Source organism: Bos taurus, chromosome 15, assembly GCF_002263795.3.
Source record: "Bos taurus isolate L1 Dominette 01449 registration number 42190680 breed Hereford chromosome 15, ARS-UCD2.0, whole genome shotgun sequence".
NCBI classification, from domain to species: domain Eukaryota; kingdom Metazoa; phylum Chordata; class Mammalia; order Artiodactyla; family Bovidae; genus Bos; species Bos taurus.
In genome coordinates this window covers 10932125-10952730 of record NC_037342.1, presented here as the reverse complement: position 1 = coordinate 10952730, position 20606 = coordinate 10932125, and positions in this window count along the sequence as shown.

Here is a 20606-nt window from a genome sequence, read left to right as displayed (position 1 = left end):
GACATGATTTTCATGAGTTCTTTATATACTTTGAATATTGATGCCTTATAATTCACATATTTTGCAAGTATTTTCTCATATTCAGTAAGTTGTCTGGTCGTCAATGGTTTATTTTGCTCTTCAGAGCTTTTAAATTTATGCAATTTTGCTTTTGTTTCCTTTGTCTGAGAGGACAGACCCAAAAAAAAATTAAAATTTCTAGATCTTATATCAGTATTCTGCATATGTTTTCTTCTAGAAGTTTTATAGTTTAAATTCTTATGTTTAGGACTTTAATCCATTTGGAGTTCATTTTTTGTGTATTTTAGGAAGAAGTGTTCTATTTTTATTATTTTATATGTGGCTGTTTAGCTTTCTAGTAGCACTTATTGACGAGACTGTATTTTCCCCATTGTATATTCTTATCTCCATTGTCATATATTAATTGCCCACAGGTAACTTGTTTTATTTGGGGGGTATCTATTGTATTCCATGATCTATGTGGCTGGTTTTTGTTTGTGTGTGTGTGTGTGTGTGTGCCAGTACCGTACTGTTTTATTTACTGTAGTTTTATAAAATGACTGACATCAGGGAGCCTAATACCTCTGACTGTTCTTTTTTCTCAAGATTGCTTTGGGTATTCAGAGTCTTTGTGGCTAACTTTACCTTTTAGGATTATCTGTTCACTTTCTATTAAAAACACCATAGGTATTTTGATAGGGATTGCATTAAAATCTGTAGATTGCTTTGGGTAGTGTGAACATTTTAATAATACTAATTATTTCTATAAACACAGGACATCTTTCCATTTTTTGACATTATCATCAATTTCCTTCATCAGTGTTCTATAGTTTTCAGAGTATAGATCTTTAACCTCCTTGATTAAGTTTATTCCTGGTTACTTTTTTCTTTTTGATCTGGTTTTAAATGGGGTTGTTTTCTTATTTATCTTTTTAATATTTAGTTATGCACTTGGATAAAGCTGGTTGAATTCCAGACATTTAGGCAGCAGCTTTTGAAATATTCATATAGGCCACTTTCAAGGAAAGATTGGGAGGTGAGTGCTTTCTCTCGTCCCTGTGCACTGATCCCTTGGGTTAGCCACAGCTAGTGTTTATGATTCATTTAAGAACCATTTCTTTATTTGCTATGGTCTTGTGGGTCTCATGGCAAAAGTCCCATTATTTTTTAGAACTAGTACTTTTGGGGCCCTTCCCTCAGGTGGAATCTTAAGTGTTGGGGTGCTAGATGACAATAAAAATCTTTCACTCCTCAGGGAGAAGCCTGGAGTATATGAATGCCTTCCAAATTAAATGCTGCTGTTCCAGACATGGGGGATGGTCTTTATTGTAAGAGTATGTCTCAGGCTTTCCTATCCTTGATATGCTTATTATCTCATTAGCCTGAGGTATAGGAGTCACTTAGCTGGTTGCTGAATTTCTTTCAGGGGATTATTCTATGTATATCTGTAGATTTAATGTGTCTTTGGAAGGCAGTGAGTTTGGCAGCCTTCTATGTCACTATTTTGTACTGGGACATTACTATAGCATTTTCTGTTAACTTTTTACTCTCTCTTTTTCTGACATCTTTTGAAAAATTTGAACAGTTTTTTCACATTTGATGTTAGTTTATTCTTTTTTAAAACTATATAAACACATATGATGTTTTCAGTGCTTCTTCTGAGTATTGCTCTATGGATGCTTCACATTTCTTAGTCTACATAGGAACCTTACCATCATTTAGATGCTTATCCTCTTTCTCTATGTGACAGCTATCTATATATTAATTCTTTAGTAGTTATCCCATTAGATAATTTTAAATTGTTCTTTCAATTTCCATACCTGTATTAAAGAATTCAAGAGGAGAGGAATAGTTTATTATATTTGCTCATGTATTTACTGCCACTATTGATCTCTCTTCATTCCATATATTCTCATCTTTCTTTCATCTTATTTCCATTTTGTTCTTTGAAGCTTTTTAAATAAAAATTTTATGGAGATTTTTTTTAGAAACAAATTATTAGCTTTACTTAATCTTAGAATTGTCTTTATTTCACTTATTTTCATGAGATACTTACAATGTTTCTAGTTTTACAGAATATGCTATTTTTTTAGCACCTAAAAAATTTCTGTGCCATTTCAGTACCATAATTTCTAATGAGAAATCTGCAAACATTCTTGTTGCTGTTTTCTTATAGCCTACCCCCTTTTTTTCCCCCCACTTTCAAGAGTTATTCCCTGACTTGCATTTTTAGCACTTTGCTTATGATGTATTTGAGCACTAAAATTTGTATTTACCTACCTTCTTTGGGGCTTTCTGAATGTTTTGAATTATATGTGTGTCACAAAAGTTCAGAAGTTTTTAGTTATAATTTCATTAAATATCTTTTTTTGGGGCCTCACAACCTCCCTTTTTTACTTTCTTAGAGTCTTGGGAATCAAATGGAAGAATTTCTTATCATCCAATAGGCCTCTGTTGCTGCTGCTGCTAAGTCGCTTCAGTCATGTCCGACTCTGTGCAACCCCATAGACGGCAGCCCACGAGGCTCCCGTCCCTGGGATTCTCCAGGCAAGAACTTCATTTATTTATTTTTGCACAGAATGAATGTTTTCTATAGCTTTGCCTTTGGATTTACTTACTCTTCTGTCATATTCATTGGACCAATCTACCTGAGGGTTTCTATTTATATAAAAAATTTAGTCACTGTATTTCAGTGCTAGAATATTCAGTTGACACATTTATATGCTTTATTTTTCCATATTTTTCAAAAATATTCAAGATTCCTTTAACAGATATCTTCTTTAATATTTTTTTAAATTTTATTTTATTTTTTAACTTTACAATATTGTATTGTTTTTGCCATATATCAACATGAATCTGCCACAGGTATACATGTGTTCCCCATCCTGAATCCTCCTCCCTCCTCCCTCCCTGTACCATCCCTCTGGGTCGTCCCAGTGCACCAGCCCCAAGCATCCAGTATTGTGCATCAAACCTGGACTGGCGACTCGTTTCATATATGATATTATACATGTTTCAATGCCATTCTCCCAAATCATCCCACCCTCTCCCTCTCCCACAGAGTCCAAAAGACTGTTCTATACATCAGTGTCTCTTTTGCTGTCTTGTATACAGGGTTATTGTTACCATTTTCTAAATTCCATATATATGCATTAGTATACTGTAGTGGTGTTTTTCTTTCTGGCTTACTTCACTCTGTATAATAGGCTCCAGTTTCATCCACCTCATTAGAACTGATTCAAATGTATTCTTTTTAATGGCTGAGTAATACTCCAGTGTACATATGTACCACAGCTTTCTTATCCATTCATCTGCTGAAGTTTGTGTCATCTCAGGTTTGATATCTGTTTATTTTCTTTTCCCATGTAATATTACATGCTTCCTGTTCTTTACATGCAGATTAATTTTAAATTATATAATGGACTTTTTGAAAGTTGCATTATGAGAACCCAGACTTTATTTAAATCCTAGAAATGAATCTTTTTCTGTTTGTTTTAGTAGACAAACAACATGGTAAATTTCAGACTCTCAGTTTCAACTATTTTCTGTAGGCTGTAATTCTAATATCAGTCGAGTTTTCAAAGACTTTCTTGAATCTATCCCATTAATTCATCACCTGGTATTCAGTATGGAATGCTTAGTTGGTGGTCTACATTTATTTACCCAGATATTCTTATTGTGGGATGATCAACAGAGGTGCCACTCAACGGTGAGTTCATCAATCCTAAAACATAGCCTCGGATTCACTCACTTGAGCTCTGGTATCTACATGAATTTTCTAGGTTTTATGAACTAAATTGCATGTTCTCACAAATTCATATGTTGAAGCCCTCACTCCCAGTGTGGCTATATTTGGAGGCAGAGTTGATTTCCTGTGCCTTAAGCCAAAATCAGAGAGCTTTATTTAGAGTTCTGTCTATGCCCTAGTGTCCAATTCCAGATATTGTGTCTGCCTAGGGTATGCTAGAGGAGAAACAAAACGTAACAAAACAAAATACCCAAAAAGCAAAAAACGAAAACCATCAGGTGGGGGACACCGAATTTTTTTATTCATTCTCAATCCACCTATTATTTTCTTTGGAGAGCCTCAAAAAGTTACCCCCATATTAACTGCAGTTAATAATTTGAGTATTTTTATAAATAATTCTGAATCACAATTAGAATACAGCATTTTTATAGGAATATGGTATACGAACCCGGTTCCAGAGAGTATGTTTTAATGTGAGTGATAACAGAGTCTTACGTTTTGATATAGAGCATTTGTATGTGAAATAAGTATGTAGTCAAAGCAGTATATAGTCAAAACAATAAGACTAGAGCCTTGAAAGAAAGAAAATTTGCTAATATTTTACAGATTGAAAAGAACAATGATCATGAAAAAAAAACCTTAGATTTTTATCTTGTGTATGAGATTTAACTAATGGTCCTCAAGGTTTAGGTTTAGTTAAATCTGTTGTCCTGTAACTCTAAGTTTGGTTGGCTCTCTGGTAAGGTTTTTTTTTTTTTTCAAATATGACTTAACAAGATTGCCTATGTCCTCTGGAGTAGATGACCATAATAACTTATTTTAATAGAGTTGTAGTAGACAGAAGGTTTTTAAACCTTTGTTCAATATAAGTTTGAGCTAAAATGTGAGAAAATTCATTTTACATCGAGATATTTATGAATAGATTTACTTCGCAATCAATTAGGATTTTTAAAATTGCACTTGGATATGTTTCTACTTTTCATTCTACTCAGATAATAAAATTTTATAATAGGTTTTATTCCTGAAATGAATTTAATTATATTCATATGTACTTATATATCAAATATTTTTCATAAACTTCTTTGTATAGTATAATTCATTGTTTTGAAATGTTCTCAAAAATAGCATTGATCTAAAACTATTAAAATTTAACTTCATTCTCTGATTTAAAAAGGATATTGTTTTGTCTTGAGGGATGTTCAATTAATCTCTGATAATCCCTGGCAATTTCCCCAAACATGTTCCTTGATATTAACAAAGAGTTTTCAAAACTTTAAAATTAATAATAGCTAAGTGGATAAGTCTTAGTCTAGTATAAGGACAATAAATCATGGTAGAACCAGAATTATTAAAATTGGGTTGATAGCATTTCAGTTTTCACCAAGCTTTCCGCCTATTGTTATCTTTCCTTTTACCAATTTAAATGCATTAACTTTGAAGCTGGATTTAAATTGAACATTTAAATTAATGCATTGTCAATTTGTTGTTAAGGTAAAGGGAAAAAAAATAAGTTATAAACATGGATGTAGAGAAATAATGGCACACTCTTGATTTGCTATTTTAATCCCAATATACTCTGCCGGTATCCATGTTGCTATTATCCATGTAAATCTAATGACATCTGAAAGCAGTATTGGCAAAGCCCATTAGCAATATGTTCTTTTTAAAAGCTAGACTGAATTGTTGCTCAAAAACAATGTTGTTGTGTATGACTGACTTGGTATGCACCTAGTACCTCTTATCACTGTATCTAAAAGAAAGAAATGAAGGAAACATAATTATGTTAATTAGCAGCAAGCCCATGTCGAAGTAGTTTTCTCTTAGTCAACTTCACCTTAAATGAAATATGGAGTAAACTGTTGGCAGAGTATTTAAACATGAAATGAGCTGCAAATAAATTGGTTCCTCAATGTCTTTTTTTTTTTTCTTTCTGAGTGGAATTTAAATGCCATACAAGCAACATAGCACAAGCCCAGTTTCCTCCTTCTTGGGGGTTAGATATCTTTAGGCTAGGAATCAAAATGATCACCGTTTCGCGCTCTCTTTCTCTCTCTCACTTTTTTTTTTTTTTTCCTTTCCTCTAATCCTATTCCTTACCCTTGATAGCTGGAGTTAAGGGAACATGGTGTGCTCTAAATGTCCTTAAGAGGTGTGCAATCCCTAAACTGAAATAGATATGCTTATGAAAGTATACACACATAGTTTGATATAATGAAGCTGTTGGGTTTAGCATAGTGAAATATTTCACTTACAGACCAAGAATAATGGACATATACATACAGACCAATGTGTGTGTGTGTGTGTGTGTGTGTGTGTGTGTGTGTGTGTATGTTAGTTACTTAGTCATGTCTGAGTCTTTACAATCCCATGGACTATAGCCGTCCAGGATCCTCTGTCCATGGGGAGTCTCCAGGCAGGAATACTGGAGTGGGTTGCCAATTCCTTCTCCAATACAGACCAATAGCTAGTACTTTAATTCTTCATTACTATCATCTAGGTATTACCTCGTCTGCAAGAGGAACTCTAATTATGGAAAAAAAAAGTTTCTACCAGCAATCCTTTGGCCACATGGTGCTTTGGTCTCCTCAATAATTTGGCCACCTGATGCGAAGAACTGACTTATTGGAAAAGACCCTGATGCTGGGAAAGACTGAAGACAGGAGAAGGGGATGACAGAGGATGAGATGGTTGGATGGCTCACTGACTTGATGGAGATGAGTTTGAGCAAGCTCTGGGAGTTAATGATGGACAGGGAAGCCTGACATGCTGGAGTCCATGAGCTTGCAAAGAGTTAGACACCACCTTGCAACTGGACTGGCTGAGCAATCCTTAGACCAAAATAGATGCCGATAGCATCATTTTGAAAATGCTTATTCCTATATATTCTGTGAACTTTGAATTTTATTTCATTAGTATATTTGTGGATGTATAGTAGAATGTAAAGGCCTCTGATGAACACATTAGGTCTGTGTAAAGTTTTCCTGAAGAAAACTGGGTTGTGGGGCAACAGCTCTTCTCTCATAATGGATGGCATTTAGAAAAGAACTCCATTATGTTTCAGTATTTCCTAAAATAAATCAGTGAACTCCCTTCAATTACTCTTTTTCCCTTTGAAAACCACTCTTTCTTTTGTTTGTAAACATCAGTTTTTCTCTTCACTTACATCTTTAAACTCTTTGAGTGATGTTAGAATACTTAGAATGGATTCTAATGTTTTATCTTGGTTGATATGATGGACCATTCTGCATTTTCTTCTAAACTTTATTGAAACTTGTTTTCAATGTGCCTCATCTTTTTTCCTGTACTTTAAGAAATGCAAGGGCAAACATCACATTCTTTCTGTGTATGATGATTTTTTTTTTTTCAGTTCAGTTTGGTTGCTCAGTCATGACCAACTCTTTGTGACCCCATGGACTATAGCACTCCAGGCCTCCCTATCTACCACCAACTCCCGGAGTCTACCCAAACTCATGTCTATTGAGACAACGATGCCATCCAATCATCTCATCCTCTGTCATCACCTTCTCTTGCCTTCAATTGTTCCCAGCATCAGGTTTTTTTTTTGTTTTTTTTTTTCCCCCAAATGAGTCAGCTCTTTGCATCAGATGGCCAAAGTATTGAAGTTCCAGCTTCAATGTCAGTCCTTCCAATGAACACCCAGGACTGATTTCCTTTAGGATGGACTGGTTAGATCTCCTTGCAGTCCAAGGGACTCTCAAGAGTCTTCTCAACACCAAAGTTCAAAAGAATGGATTCTTCGGTGCTCAGCTTTCTTTACAGTACAACTCTTACATCCATACATGAGTACTGGAAAAATCATAGCCTTGAATAGACGGACCTTTGTTGTCAAGGTCTCTGTTTTTTTTTTTTTTTTTTTAATTTATTTATTTTAATTGGAGGCTAATTACTTTAAAATATTGTTTTGGTTTTGCCATATATCAACTTGAATCTGCCACAGGTATACACGTGTTCCCCATCCTGAACCCCCCTCCCACCTCCCTCCCTGTACCATCCCGCTAGGTCATCCCAGTGCACCAGCCCCAAGCATCCTGTATCATGCATCAAACCTGGACTGGCGATTCATTTCATATATGATATTATACATGTTGTAATGCCATTCTCTCAAATCACCCCACCCTCTCCCTCTCCCAAGAGAACAAAAGACTATTCTATACATCTGTGTCTCTTTTGCTGTCTCGCATACAGGGTTGTCGTTACCATCTTTCTAAATTCCATTTATGTTAGTATACTGTATTGGTGTTTTTCTTTCTGGCTTATTTCACTCTGTATAATAGGCTCCAGTTTCATCCATCTCATTAGAACTGATTCAAATATATTCTTTTTAATGGCTGAGTAATACTCCATTGTGTATATGTACCACAACTTTCTTATCCATTCATCTGCTGATGGACATCTAGGTTGCTTCCATGTCCTGGCTATTATAAACAGTGCTGCGATGAACATTGGGGTACATGTGTCTCTTTCAATTCTGGTTTCCTCAGTGTGTATGCCCAGCAGTGGGATTGCTGGGTCATAAGGCAGTTCTATTTCCAGTTTTTTTAAGGAATCTCCACACTGTTCTCCATAGTGGCTGTACTAGTTTGCGTTCCCAGCAACAGTGTAAGAGGGTTCCCTTTTCTCCACACCCTCTCCAGCATTTATTGCTTGTAGACTTTTGGATTGCAGCCATTCTTACTGGCATGAAATGGTACCACATTGTGGTTTTGATTTGCATTTCTCACCCCACTCCAGTACTTTTGTCTGGAAAATCCCATGGACAGAGGAGCCTGGTAGGCTGCAGTCCATGGTGTCACTAGAGTCGGACATGACTGAGTGACTTCACTTTCACTTTTCACCTTCATGCTTTGGAGTAGGAAATGGCAACCCACTCCAGTGTTCTTGCCTGGAGAATCCCAGGCACGGGGGAGCCTGGTGGGCTGCCGTCTATGGGGTCGTACAGAGTTGGACACGACTGAAATGACTTAGCGATTAGCGATAATGAGTGATGTTGAGCATCTTTGCATGTGTTTGTTAGTCATCTGTATGTCTTCTTTGGAGAAATGTCTTTTAGTTCTTTGGCCCATTTTTTGATTGGGTCATTTATTTTTCTGGAATTGAGCTACAGAAGATGTTTGTATATTTTTGAGATTAGTTGTTTGTCAGTTGCTTCATTTGGTATTATTTTCTCCCATTCTGAAGGCTGTCTTTTCACCTTGCTTATAGTTTCCTGTGTTGTGCAGAAGCTTTTAATTTTAATTAGTCCCATTTGTTTATTTTTGCTTTTATTTCCAATATTCTGGGAGGTGGGTCACAGAGGATCCTGCTGTGATTTATGTTGGAGAGTAAAACTCTCACTGTTTGCAAATGACATGATCCTCTACATAGAAAACCCTAAAGACTCCACCAGAAAATTACTAGAGCTAATCAATGAATATAGTAAAGTTGCAGGATATAAAATCAACACACAGAAATCCCTTTCATTCCTATACACTAATAATGAGAAAATAGAAAGAGAAATTAAGGAAACAATTCCATTCACCATTGCAACGAAAAGAATAAAATACTTAGGAATATAACTACCTAAAGAAACTAAATACCTATATATAGAAAACTATTAAACACTGGTGAAAGAAATCAAAGAGGACACTAATAGATAGAGGAATAAATATGCCATGTTCATGGATCAGAAGAATCAATAGAGTGAAAATATGTATACTACCCAAAGCAACCTATAGACTCAACGCAATCCTTATCAAGCTACCAACAGTACTTTTCACAGCTAGAACAAATAATTCCACAATTTGTATGGAAATACAAAAAACCTCGAATACCCAAAGCAATGTTGAGAAAAAAAAAAATGGAACTGGAGGAATCAACCTGCCTGACTTCAGGCTCTACTACAAAGCCACAGTCATCAAGACAGTATGGTACTAGCACAAAGACAGAAATATAGATCAATGGAACAAAATAGAAAGCCCAGAGAAAAATCCACGCACCTATGGACACCTTATCTTTGACAAAGGAGGCAAAAATATACAATGGAGAAAAGACAATCTCTTTAACAGGTGGTGCTGGGAAAACTGGTTAACCACTTGTAAAAGAATGAAACTAGAACACTTTCTAACACCATACACAAAAATAAACTCAAAATGATCAAAAAGATCTACACGTAAGACCAGAAACTATAAAACTGCTAGAAGAGAACATAGGTCTCTGCTTTTTAATATGCTGGCTAGGTTGCTCATAACTTTCCTCCCAAGGAGTAAGCGTCTTTTAACTTCATAGCTGCAATTACCATCTGCTGTGATTTTTTGTTCATCTGCTGTGATTTTGAGGCCCCCCAAAATAAAGTCAGTCACTGTTTCCACTGTTTACCTATCTATTTGCCATGAAGTGATGGGACCAGATGCCATGAGCTTCGTTTTCTGAATGTTGAGCTTTAAGCCAACTTTTTCACTCTCCTCTTTCACTTTCATCAAGAGGCTCTTTAGTTCTTCTTCACTTTCTGCTATAAGCATGGTGTCTTCTGCATATCTGAGGTTATTGATATTTCTCCCAGCAATCTTGATTCCAGCTTGTGCTTCCTCCAGCCCAGCGTTTCTCATGATGTACTCTGCATAGCAGTTAAATAAGCAGGGTAACGATATACAGCCTTGACGAACTCCTTTTCCTGTTTGGAACCAGTCTGTTGTTCCATGTCCAGTTCTAGCTGTTGATTCCTGATCTGCATAGAGGTTTCTCAAGAGGCAGGTCAGGTGGTCTGGTATTTCCATCTCTTTCAGAATTTTCCACAATTTATTGTGATCCACACAGTCAAAACTTTGGCATAGTCGATAAAACAGTAATAAATGTTTATCTGGAACTCTGTTGCTTTTCCAATGATCCAGCAGACGTTGGCAATTTGATCTCTGGTTCCTCTGCCTTTTATAAAACCAGCTTGAACATCTGGAAGTTCACAGTTCACCTACTGCCAAAGCCTGGCTTGGAGAATTTTGAGCATTACTTTGCTAGCATGTGAGATGAGTGCAATTGTGCAGTAGCTTGAACGTTCTTTGGCATTGCCTTTCTTTGGGATTGGAATGAAAACTGACCTTTTCCTGCCCTGTGGTTACTGTTGTGTTTTCCAAATTTGCTGACATATTAAGTGTGGCACTTTCACAGCATCATCTTTTAGGATTTGAAGTAGCTCAACTGGAATTCCATCACCTCCACAAACTTTGTTCGTAGTGATGCTTCCTAAGGCCCACTTGACTTCACATTCCAGGATGTCTGGCTCTAGGTGAGTGATCACACCATCGTGTTTATCTGGGTCATGAAGATCTTTTTTGTACAGTTTTTTTGTGGAGTCTTGCCAACTCTTCTTAATATTCTGCTTCTGTCAGGTCCATACCATTTCTGTCTTTTATTGAGCCCATCTTTGCATGAAATCTTCCCTTGGTATCTCTAATTTTCTTGAGGAGATCTCTAGTCTTTCTCATTCTATGTTTTCCTCTATTTCTTAATACACGTATAAATTTCCCCTGGTGGGTCAGCAGTAAAAAATCTGGCTATAATACAGGAGACATGGGTTAAAAACCTGGGTAGGAATGATCCACTGGAAAAGAACATGGTAACCTACTCCAGTGTTCTTGCCTGGGAAAACCCATGGACAGAGGAGCATGTAGGAATATGGTCCACTGGGTTGCAAAATGGTCAAATATTACTTAGCAACTAAACAACAGCAACTGCATGTGTGTGTGTGTGTGTGTGTGTGTGTGTGTGTGCATATAAAATGGAATATATCACCTTTGTCATCCATAAAGATAATGAAATTTTGCCATTTACAACAACCTGGATGGACTTGGACGGTATTCTTAGTGAAATAAATCAGAGAAAAACAAAAATTGCATGCTATCACTTATTGTTGCTATTTAGTCACAAAGTCATATCCCATTCTTTTGCGACGCTATGGACTATAGTCCACCAGGCTCCTCTCCATGTGATTTCCCAAGCATGAATACTGGAGTGAGTTGCCACTTTATTTTCCAGGGATTCTTCCCAACCCAGAGATAGAACCCATGTCTCCCATATTGGCAGGTGGATTCTTTACCACTTGAATAATCAGAAAATATTGTTATCACTTATATGTGAAATTGAAATAATTTGCAAAGAGATCCAACCAGTCCATTGTAAAGGAGACCAGCCCTGGGTGTTCTTTGGAAGGAATGATGCTAAAGCTGAAACTCCAGTACTTTGGCCATCTCATGCCAAGAGTTGACTCATTGGAAAAGACTCTGATGCTGGGAGGGATTGGGGGCAGGAGGAAAAGGTGGATGACAGAGCATGAGATGGCTGGATTGCATCACCGACTCAATGGACATGAGTTTGAGTGAACTCCAGGAACTGGTGATGGACAGTGAGGCTTGGTGTGCTGCAGTTCATGGGGTCGCAAAGAGTCAGACACGACTGAGCGACTGACCTGAAATGAAAGAAATGGATATGACATAGCTGGAATAGACTAACAGACAAAGAGAACAAAATTAATGATTACTGGTGGGTAATGGGAAGGAGGAAGGGGCAATATAGGGATAGAGGATAAAAACTATAAACTATGTATAAAATAAATAAGCTATAAAGATTTATATGCACCAAAATATAGTAACTAATATAGTAATATATAATAACTTTAAATGCAATATAATATATAAAATATTGAATCACTATGTTATTCAGTTGAAACTAATACAATATTGTAAATTAACTATCCTTCAATTTAAGAAACCTGAAAGAAAAACATTTTAATAAGCAAATAAAATACTGGAAATACAAACTGATGGCAAGTATACCAAGCAGTTGTATCTCTTTCACATTTCTTGTATAAGTGCAAAATGTTACATACATTTGAGGAAGAAGCTTTATAGTTTCTCATAAAGTTGTCCATATATTGACATTGTCTGAGTAATTCTGCTCCTATGTGCTTACCCTAAAGAATTGTAATCTTACATTTACACACAAACCTATATGCAAATATTTATAGTATCTGTATTCATAATACAGTGAATCCCTTACATACAAAGAAGTTCTGTTCCAAGAGTGTATTTGTTCAAAGTTAGCCTAGTTACTCACCTAACACAATTGGGTATATAATACTGTACCATAATAAGTTTACAATACTTCTCACACAAATAATACATAAAAACAAAGAAATACAAAATATAAAGAAACCATTTTTAATTTTACAATAGAGTACCTTGAAAAGTACAGTAGTACAGTACAATAGCTGGCATACTGGGGCTGGCATTTCACTCAACATGCATCTGTTAAGTCAATCAAGTTGTCATAAGTATCAGTAGTAAAGCAAGAAGGGTTACTGACTGGACAAATAAGAGGTGGTAGAGAAGATGATTGGAGAAGGCAATGGCATCCCACTCCAGTACTCTTGCCTGGAAAATCCCATGGACAGAGGAGCCTGGTAAGCTGCAGTCCATGAGGTCGCTAAGGGTCGGACACGACCGAGTGACTTCACTTTCACTTTTCACTTTCATGCATTGGAAAAGGAAATGGCAACCCGCTCCAGTGTTCTTTCCTGGAGAATCCCAGGGACGGTGGAGCCTGATGGGCTGCCGTCTATGCGGTTGCACAGAGTCGGACACTACTGAAACAACTTAGCAGCAGCAGCAGCAGAGAAGATGATAAAGCTCAAGGATTATCACTAATAGGAGATAGAGGGCAAGCTCCAATTTCACTCACCTCTGATGTTAATGACACAGATCCTGATTCCTTGCTGAATTCAATCCTATCTATCCTTTTGAAAAAAATGACCCAGTGATGTCTGGGTAATAACTCTTTTTTTCTTGTCATAGATGACACAGTACACTGGATTGCATTCTGAACAGCTGATGAAACCTTCTTCTACGATTCTTTATTTGGCTTCTCTTTCTCAGAAGCTAACAGTGCTTTGTCAAATAAATAAAATCCCTTTTCCATTTCCTTCATCATGAATTTCTTTGGTTCTTCAGATACTTTTCCATCTCGTCTCTCTTCATTCTCCCTCTGGGCCTCCAATTCCATCAAGTCTTCATTAGTAAGTTCCTCATGTTGAACATCAAGGAGTTCAATGATGTTATTCTCTTGGAGTTCTAGCTTGAAATAAATACTGTACTATTGTACTCTATACAGTACTGTACAGTGAAGTACACAAATCACAACCTCCTGTAGAGGATGCTTACACATAACAGTGTGAAGTAGACATGTGAACAAACTTACATGAATGGACATGCTAAGGCACATTCACATCTTTGTAAGTTCACAACTCGAAAGTTCATATGTAGGGGACTTACTGTATACCCTGGAAACAGCTCAAATGTCTTCAACAGGTAAATGGCTATCCAAACTACACATCAATACAATGGAACACTACTCAGTAATACAAAGGACCATTCTATTGATACTTACAACAACCTGAATGTCTCTTAAGGGCTACATACTGAGTGTAACAAGCCAATTTTATAAGGTTGCATGCCATTTCATTCATATAGTGTTCTTGAAAAGACAAAACTAATAGTGAGGCAGCATAAATCAGTGGTTGCTAGGGTTTCTTGTTATTATTGTTTAGTCACTCAGTTGTGTCTGACACTTCTGCAACCCTCTGGACTGTAGCCCACCAGGTTCCTCGATCCATGGGATTTCCCAGGCAAGAATACCAGAGTGGGTTGCTATTTCCTTCTCTAGGGGATCTTCCCAACCCAGGGACTGAACCCACATTCCCTGCATTGGCAGGTGGATTCTTTACCACTGAGTCACCAGAGAAGCTTTGGTGCTACGGTTAGGAGTTAGGAAAATGTGTGACTTTAGTGGAATAGCATGAAAGAGTTTTGGGGAGTAATAGAACGTGTCTCCATCCTGAGTGTGATGGTGTTGCATAAATCTGTATGTGTGTTAACATTCATAGAGCTGAATCATCAAGCAGCATCAATTTTATTCTAATTTAAACTTCAAGTATAGTAAAGCATGTGGGAAACATAAATGAGAGATCTAAACCCCAAAAATAGTGAATGGTGATATACATTTTGAAACTTAATGCAGTTTTCCTGGTGAAAGTGTTACACACCTCAGCATTAATAAAATTTAAAGTAATCTGGATTGTTCATACAAATATTGGCATCAAAGATGCCATGATGTTTTTAATTGGATGCATATGGTAATGATAACTACACGTGAATTAAACTTGATTGTGACGTCAGTGTAATTTCAGGAGAAAAATGTAAGGGCAAACATTGAGAATAGTTTCAAAGGAAAGTTATTATCAGTGAATATTTTATCTAGTTTACAATTATATGTCATGCCAGAATATTCTCAATATATTTTTGATAAAATTTATAGGCAGATAAATCTGGGATATGTAATACACAAAGAGTATCCATTTAGCCTGCAATAATAGAAATGATCCTTTAATAAATCTACAATATTCTATTATGTACCAGGATTCCTAGCTTATTAGATTCATATCTCAGAACTACAATTTCAATAGAATAAAGCCACATGTGCATTTAGAATAATAGATTTCTAAGCTTAGCAATATAATTTTAAAAGCTAATAGCACTAACTGACTCATGAGATTGTTTTAAGAATTAAATTTATCACCAGATGCAAATTATCTAATGAAGCATAAGTAGCATTATATAACAACATTATATAATAGAATTATATAACAAATTCTAATATGCTTTACGGAACTTTAGAGTATACAAAATCTCCCAACCTATAAAAAGTGTTTAGTAATTTTCTCTATGTTATTTTGTAAGTTGCTGAATTTAATCAAAGAATATTTCTGATGTTATTGTTGTTCAGTCACCCAGTCATGTCCACCTTTTTGTGACCCCATGGAGTACAGCACACCAGGCTTCCCTGTTCCTCATCATCTCTTGGAGTTTGCCCAAGTTCATGTTCGTTGCATCTGTGATGCCGTCCACCATTTAATCTTCTGATGCCCTCTTCTCCTTCTGCCCTCAACCTTTCCCAGCATCAGGGACTTTTCCAATGAGTTGGTTGTTTGCAACAGATGACCAAAATACTGGAGCTTCAGCTTCAGTATCAGTCCTTTCAATGAAAATTCAGGGTTGCCCTCGTTTAAGAATGATCTCTTTGCTGTCCAAGGGACTTCCATGAGTCTTCTCCAGCACCACAGCACAAAGGCATCAATTCTTTGTCATTCTGCCTTCTTTACAGTCCAGCTCTCACAACTGAACATGACCACTGGGAAGACCATAGCCTTGACTATATGGACCTTTGTCGACAGGATAATGTCTCTGCTTTTCAACACTCTGTCTATGTTTCCCATCAGGTTCCTGCCAAGAAGCAATCATCTTCAGGTTTCATGGGTGCAGTCACAATCTGGAGTGATTTTGGAGCCCCAGAAGAGGGAATATGTCTCTACCACCTTTTTCCCTTCTATTTGCCATGCAATAATGGAGGCAGATGCCATGGTCTTAGTTTTTTTAATATTTAATCTTAAGCTGGCTCTTTCATTCTCCTTGTTCACCTTCATCAAGAGGTTCTTTAGTTCCTCTTAACTTTCTGCAAGTAGAGTGGTATCATCTGCATATCTGAGGTTGTTGATGTTTCTCCTGCCTATCTTGATTCCAGTTTGTAACCCATCCAGCCTGGCATTTCTCATGTTGTACTCAGCATATAGGTTAAACAAACAGGGTGACAGCAGACAGTCCTGTCATACTACTTTCTCAATCTTGAACCAAGCACTTGTTCCTTACAGGGTTCTAACTATTGCTTTTTGACATGTTTCTGATGTACATTCTATTAAATGTTGCTTTCATATAATGATCTTAGAAAGAAACAGCTATGTTTAAGCTAGAGGAAGTAATATGATTCACAAGGAAAAGGGGCTTTGACTTAGTCAATTTCAGATATTTGCATTTATTGAACATGAAAGAGGATTTTGTTATTCAACTATCAATTCATTTTGAAAGTGATTATTAACTACCTTCTGGGAGTTATTTAGGCCATAAGAGACATTAGCAATGAAATAATAAATTAAATGATCACCTATTTCCCAGAAATATGAAAAAATAAAACTAAAAAAATATGTTTCTTGAAGGAGTTCTGTGATCAATATTAAGATTTATCTTTAAATATAAGATTACACAAAATACATGTCTCCATTTTTAACTGGACTACCTGTTGTTAGTAATTTAGATTAAAAAGAAAGATTATAATCTAGCTTGTTTCCTTTGAAGATAAGAAGAATTTCTTACTTTTTTTATAATTTTAAAAATTATGCATTTCTGAAAGAGGGTGGACATAAGTTATAGTAGAGCTCATTTTGATATTTGGCAAAACTAATATATTGTAAAGTTTAAAAATAAAATAAAATAGTAGAGCTGAAATAAAATGCCAGTCTTCACATTTCTTTATTATTTCATGAAATAGCCCTAATGAACCTATATTTGCTAATCTCATGCTAAATACTACAGAGATGCTGTCAAAGGATTAGAGTATTCTATATAAATTACCTAGTATAGTTTATAGCAAAATAAAGTGTTTTAATATGTAAATTAGTTACTATCATTGATATTATTTATATTTATAAGTTAACAAAAAATAATAATAACACCAACACAATTTGATACTCAAGAATGCTGTATTATAATTGAAATTTAATAATATATCACATAAGCAAAATCTGTGCTAAGAATCCAAATTATTAAACAATATTTTGACAGTTTAGCATTCAAATAAATTGTCTGAATAAGAAATTTGTAAAGAATTCATAAATCAGATAGCCAACAGGCCAAATATCTCACTATTTTAATTACTTGATCTAAACCTATCTAAAGAGAGGTTAATTTAAGAGACAAACTCATATTTCCACTTAACTCCAAACCAGCATACTTATACCCTAAGATTATCATCAGTTCAAAGAGCACACTACTTTATAGCAAACTAACCAATACTAAAATTTACCATGTAGCTATACCTATAACACTTCATCTGCATAATGGATCTCAAGGATAAAAGAGAGGGATTACATGGTAAGATGCTGAAAATACTAGTAATTTATTTAAATAGATGGTGTTCTTCTGATCTTGTCATCTTTTTCAATTATTTTGGAGTCTTAAATTTCGTCTGTTATATTTTAAAACTTTCCAAGAAATGTATTTAAAATAGAGAATTCTGTTGTCTGTTCAGTTCAGTCACTTAGTCATGTCCGACTCTTTGAGACCCCATGAACTCCAGCATGCCAGGCCTCCCTGTCCATCACCAACTCCCGGAGTTCACTCAAACCCACGTCCATCAAGTCAGTGACGCCATCCAGCCATCTCATCCTTTGTCGTCCCCTTCTCCTCCTGCCCCCCTGTTTTCTGTAAACCCTATCAAAAAAGCACCAATTTAAATTCAGCTCTTTAGTTTCAAAAAACGGACCCTAGATTTGTAAATTCAACACTCAAGAGTCAAGAGTCAGGTTACTCTTTTCTATTCCCCACAGTTCATTTCAAAAAGATATGGTATTAATCTAGAATTAGTTGTCACCTCTACCTTACTTATGCTTTAAAGTAAGTTTCCATCAGTACCTGGTTTCTAACTTTCAGAGTTAGCACCTTCTGTAACTATAACCATGCCTCTCACAAGGCCAAGCCCAGGGGATAAGATAGGGAGAAAATAGTAGTTTTATTCCCAGTTTTTTAAAGGAATCTCCACAGTGGTTTCCATAGAGACTGTATCAGTTTACATTTCCCAACAGTGCAAGAGGGTTTCCTTTTCCACATCCTCTTTAGCATTTATTGTTCATAATTTTTTGCTGATGGCCATTCTGACCGGTGTGAAGTGATATCTCATTGTAGTTTTGATTTGCATTTCTCTAATTATGAGAGATGTTGAGCATCTTTTCATGTGTTTGTTGACCAACTATATTTCATCTTTGGAGAAATATCTGTTCAGGTTTTCCATCCATTTTTGACTGGGTTCTTTGTTTTTCTGGTATTGAACTGCATGAACTCCTTGTAAGTTTTATCAGTTTTTTCATTTACAACCTAGAAGGGTGGGATGGAGTGGGGACTGGGGGAGAGGTTCTAGACGGAGGACATATATGTATACTTATGGTCGATTCAACTTCAGCTTCTTCAGCATTACTGGTTGGGACATCGACTTGGATTACCGTGATATTGAATGGTTTGCCTTGGAAAGGAGCAGAGATCCTTCTGACGTTTTTGAAATTGCATTCAAGTACTGCATTTTGGACTCTTTTGTTGACTATGATAGCTATTCCATTTCTTCTAAGGTATTCTTGCCCACAGTAGTAGATATAATGGTCATCTAAGTTCAATTCACCAATTCCAGTCCATTTTAGTTTGCTGATTCTTAAAATGTTGAAATTCACTCTTGTTATCTCCTGTTTGATCACTTCCAATTTGCCTTGATTCGTGGATCACAATAAACTGGAATATTCTGAAAGAGATGAGAATACCAGACAACCTGACCTGCCTCTTGAGAAATCTGTATGCAGCTCATAAGGCTATATAGTGTCACCCTGCTTATTTAACTTATATGCAGAGTATATCATGAGAAACGCAGGGCTGGAGGAAGCACAAGCTAGAATCAACATTGCTGGGGGAAATATCAATAACCTCAGATATGCAGATGGCACCACCCTTATGGCAGAAAGTGAAGAAACTAAAGAGCCTCTTGATGAAAGTGAAAGAGGAGACTGAAAAAGTTGGCTTAAAGCTCAGCATTCAGAAGACTAAGATCATGGCATCCCGTCCCATCAATTCATGGCAAATAGATATGGAAACAGTGGAAACAGTGGCTGACTTTATTTCTGGGGGCCCCAAACTCACTGCAGATGGTGACTGCAGCCATGATATTAAAAGATGCTTACTTTTTGGAAGGAAAGTTATGACCAACATAGGCAGCATATTAAAAAGTAGAGACATTACTTTGCTAGCAAAGGTCCATCTAGTCAAGGCTATGGTCTTTCCAGTGGTCATGTATGGATGTGAGAGTTGGACCATAAAGAAAGCTAAGCACCGAAGAATTTTTGCTTTTTTATTTTTTTAATTTAAATTTATTTATTTTAATTAGAGGCTAATTACTTTACAATATTGTATTGGTTTGGCCATACATCAACATGAATCCACTATGGGTGTACATGTGTTGCCAATCCTGAACCCCCCTCCCACCTCCCTCCCCATACAGTCCCTCTGGGTCATCCCAGTGCACCAGCCCCAAGCTTCCTGTATCCTGCATCAAACCTGGACTGGCGATTCATTTCTTATATGATATTATACATGTTTCAATGCCATTCTCCAAAATCATCCCCCTTCCTTCTCCCACAGAGTCCAAAAGACTGTTCTGTACATCTGTGTCTCTTTTGCTGAGACAGCAAAAGAATTGCTGCTTTTGAACTGTGGTGTTGGAGAAGATTTTTGATAATCCAACCAGTCCATCCTAAAGGAGATCAGTCCTGAATTTTCATTGGAAGGACTGATGCTGAAGCTGAGACTCCAGTACTTTGGCCATCTGATGCGAAGAGCTGACTCATTGGAAAAGACCCTGATGCTGGGAAAGATTGAAGGTGGGAGGAGAAAGGGGACGACAAAGAATGTGATGGTTGGATGGCATCACCGACTCAATGGGCATGAGTTTGAGTAAACTCTGGGAGTTGGTGATAGACAGGGAGGCCTGATGTGCTGCAGTAGGACACAACTGAGCAACTGAACTGAACTGAACTGATGGCTAATTCATCTTGGTGTATGGCAGAATCCAACACAATATTGTAAAGCAATTATCCTCCAATTAAAGTCAAATTTATATATATGCTGCTGCTGCTGCTTGTGTCCAACTCTGTGAGACCCCATAGATG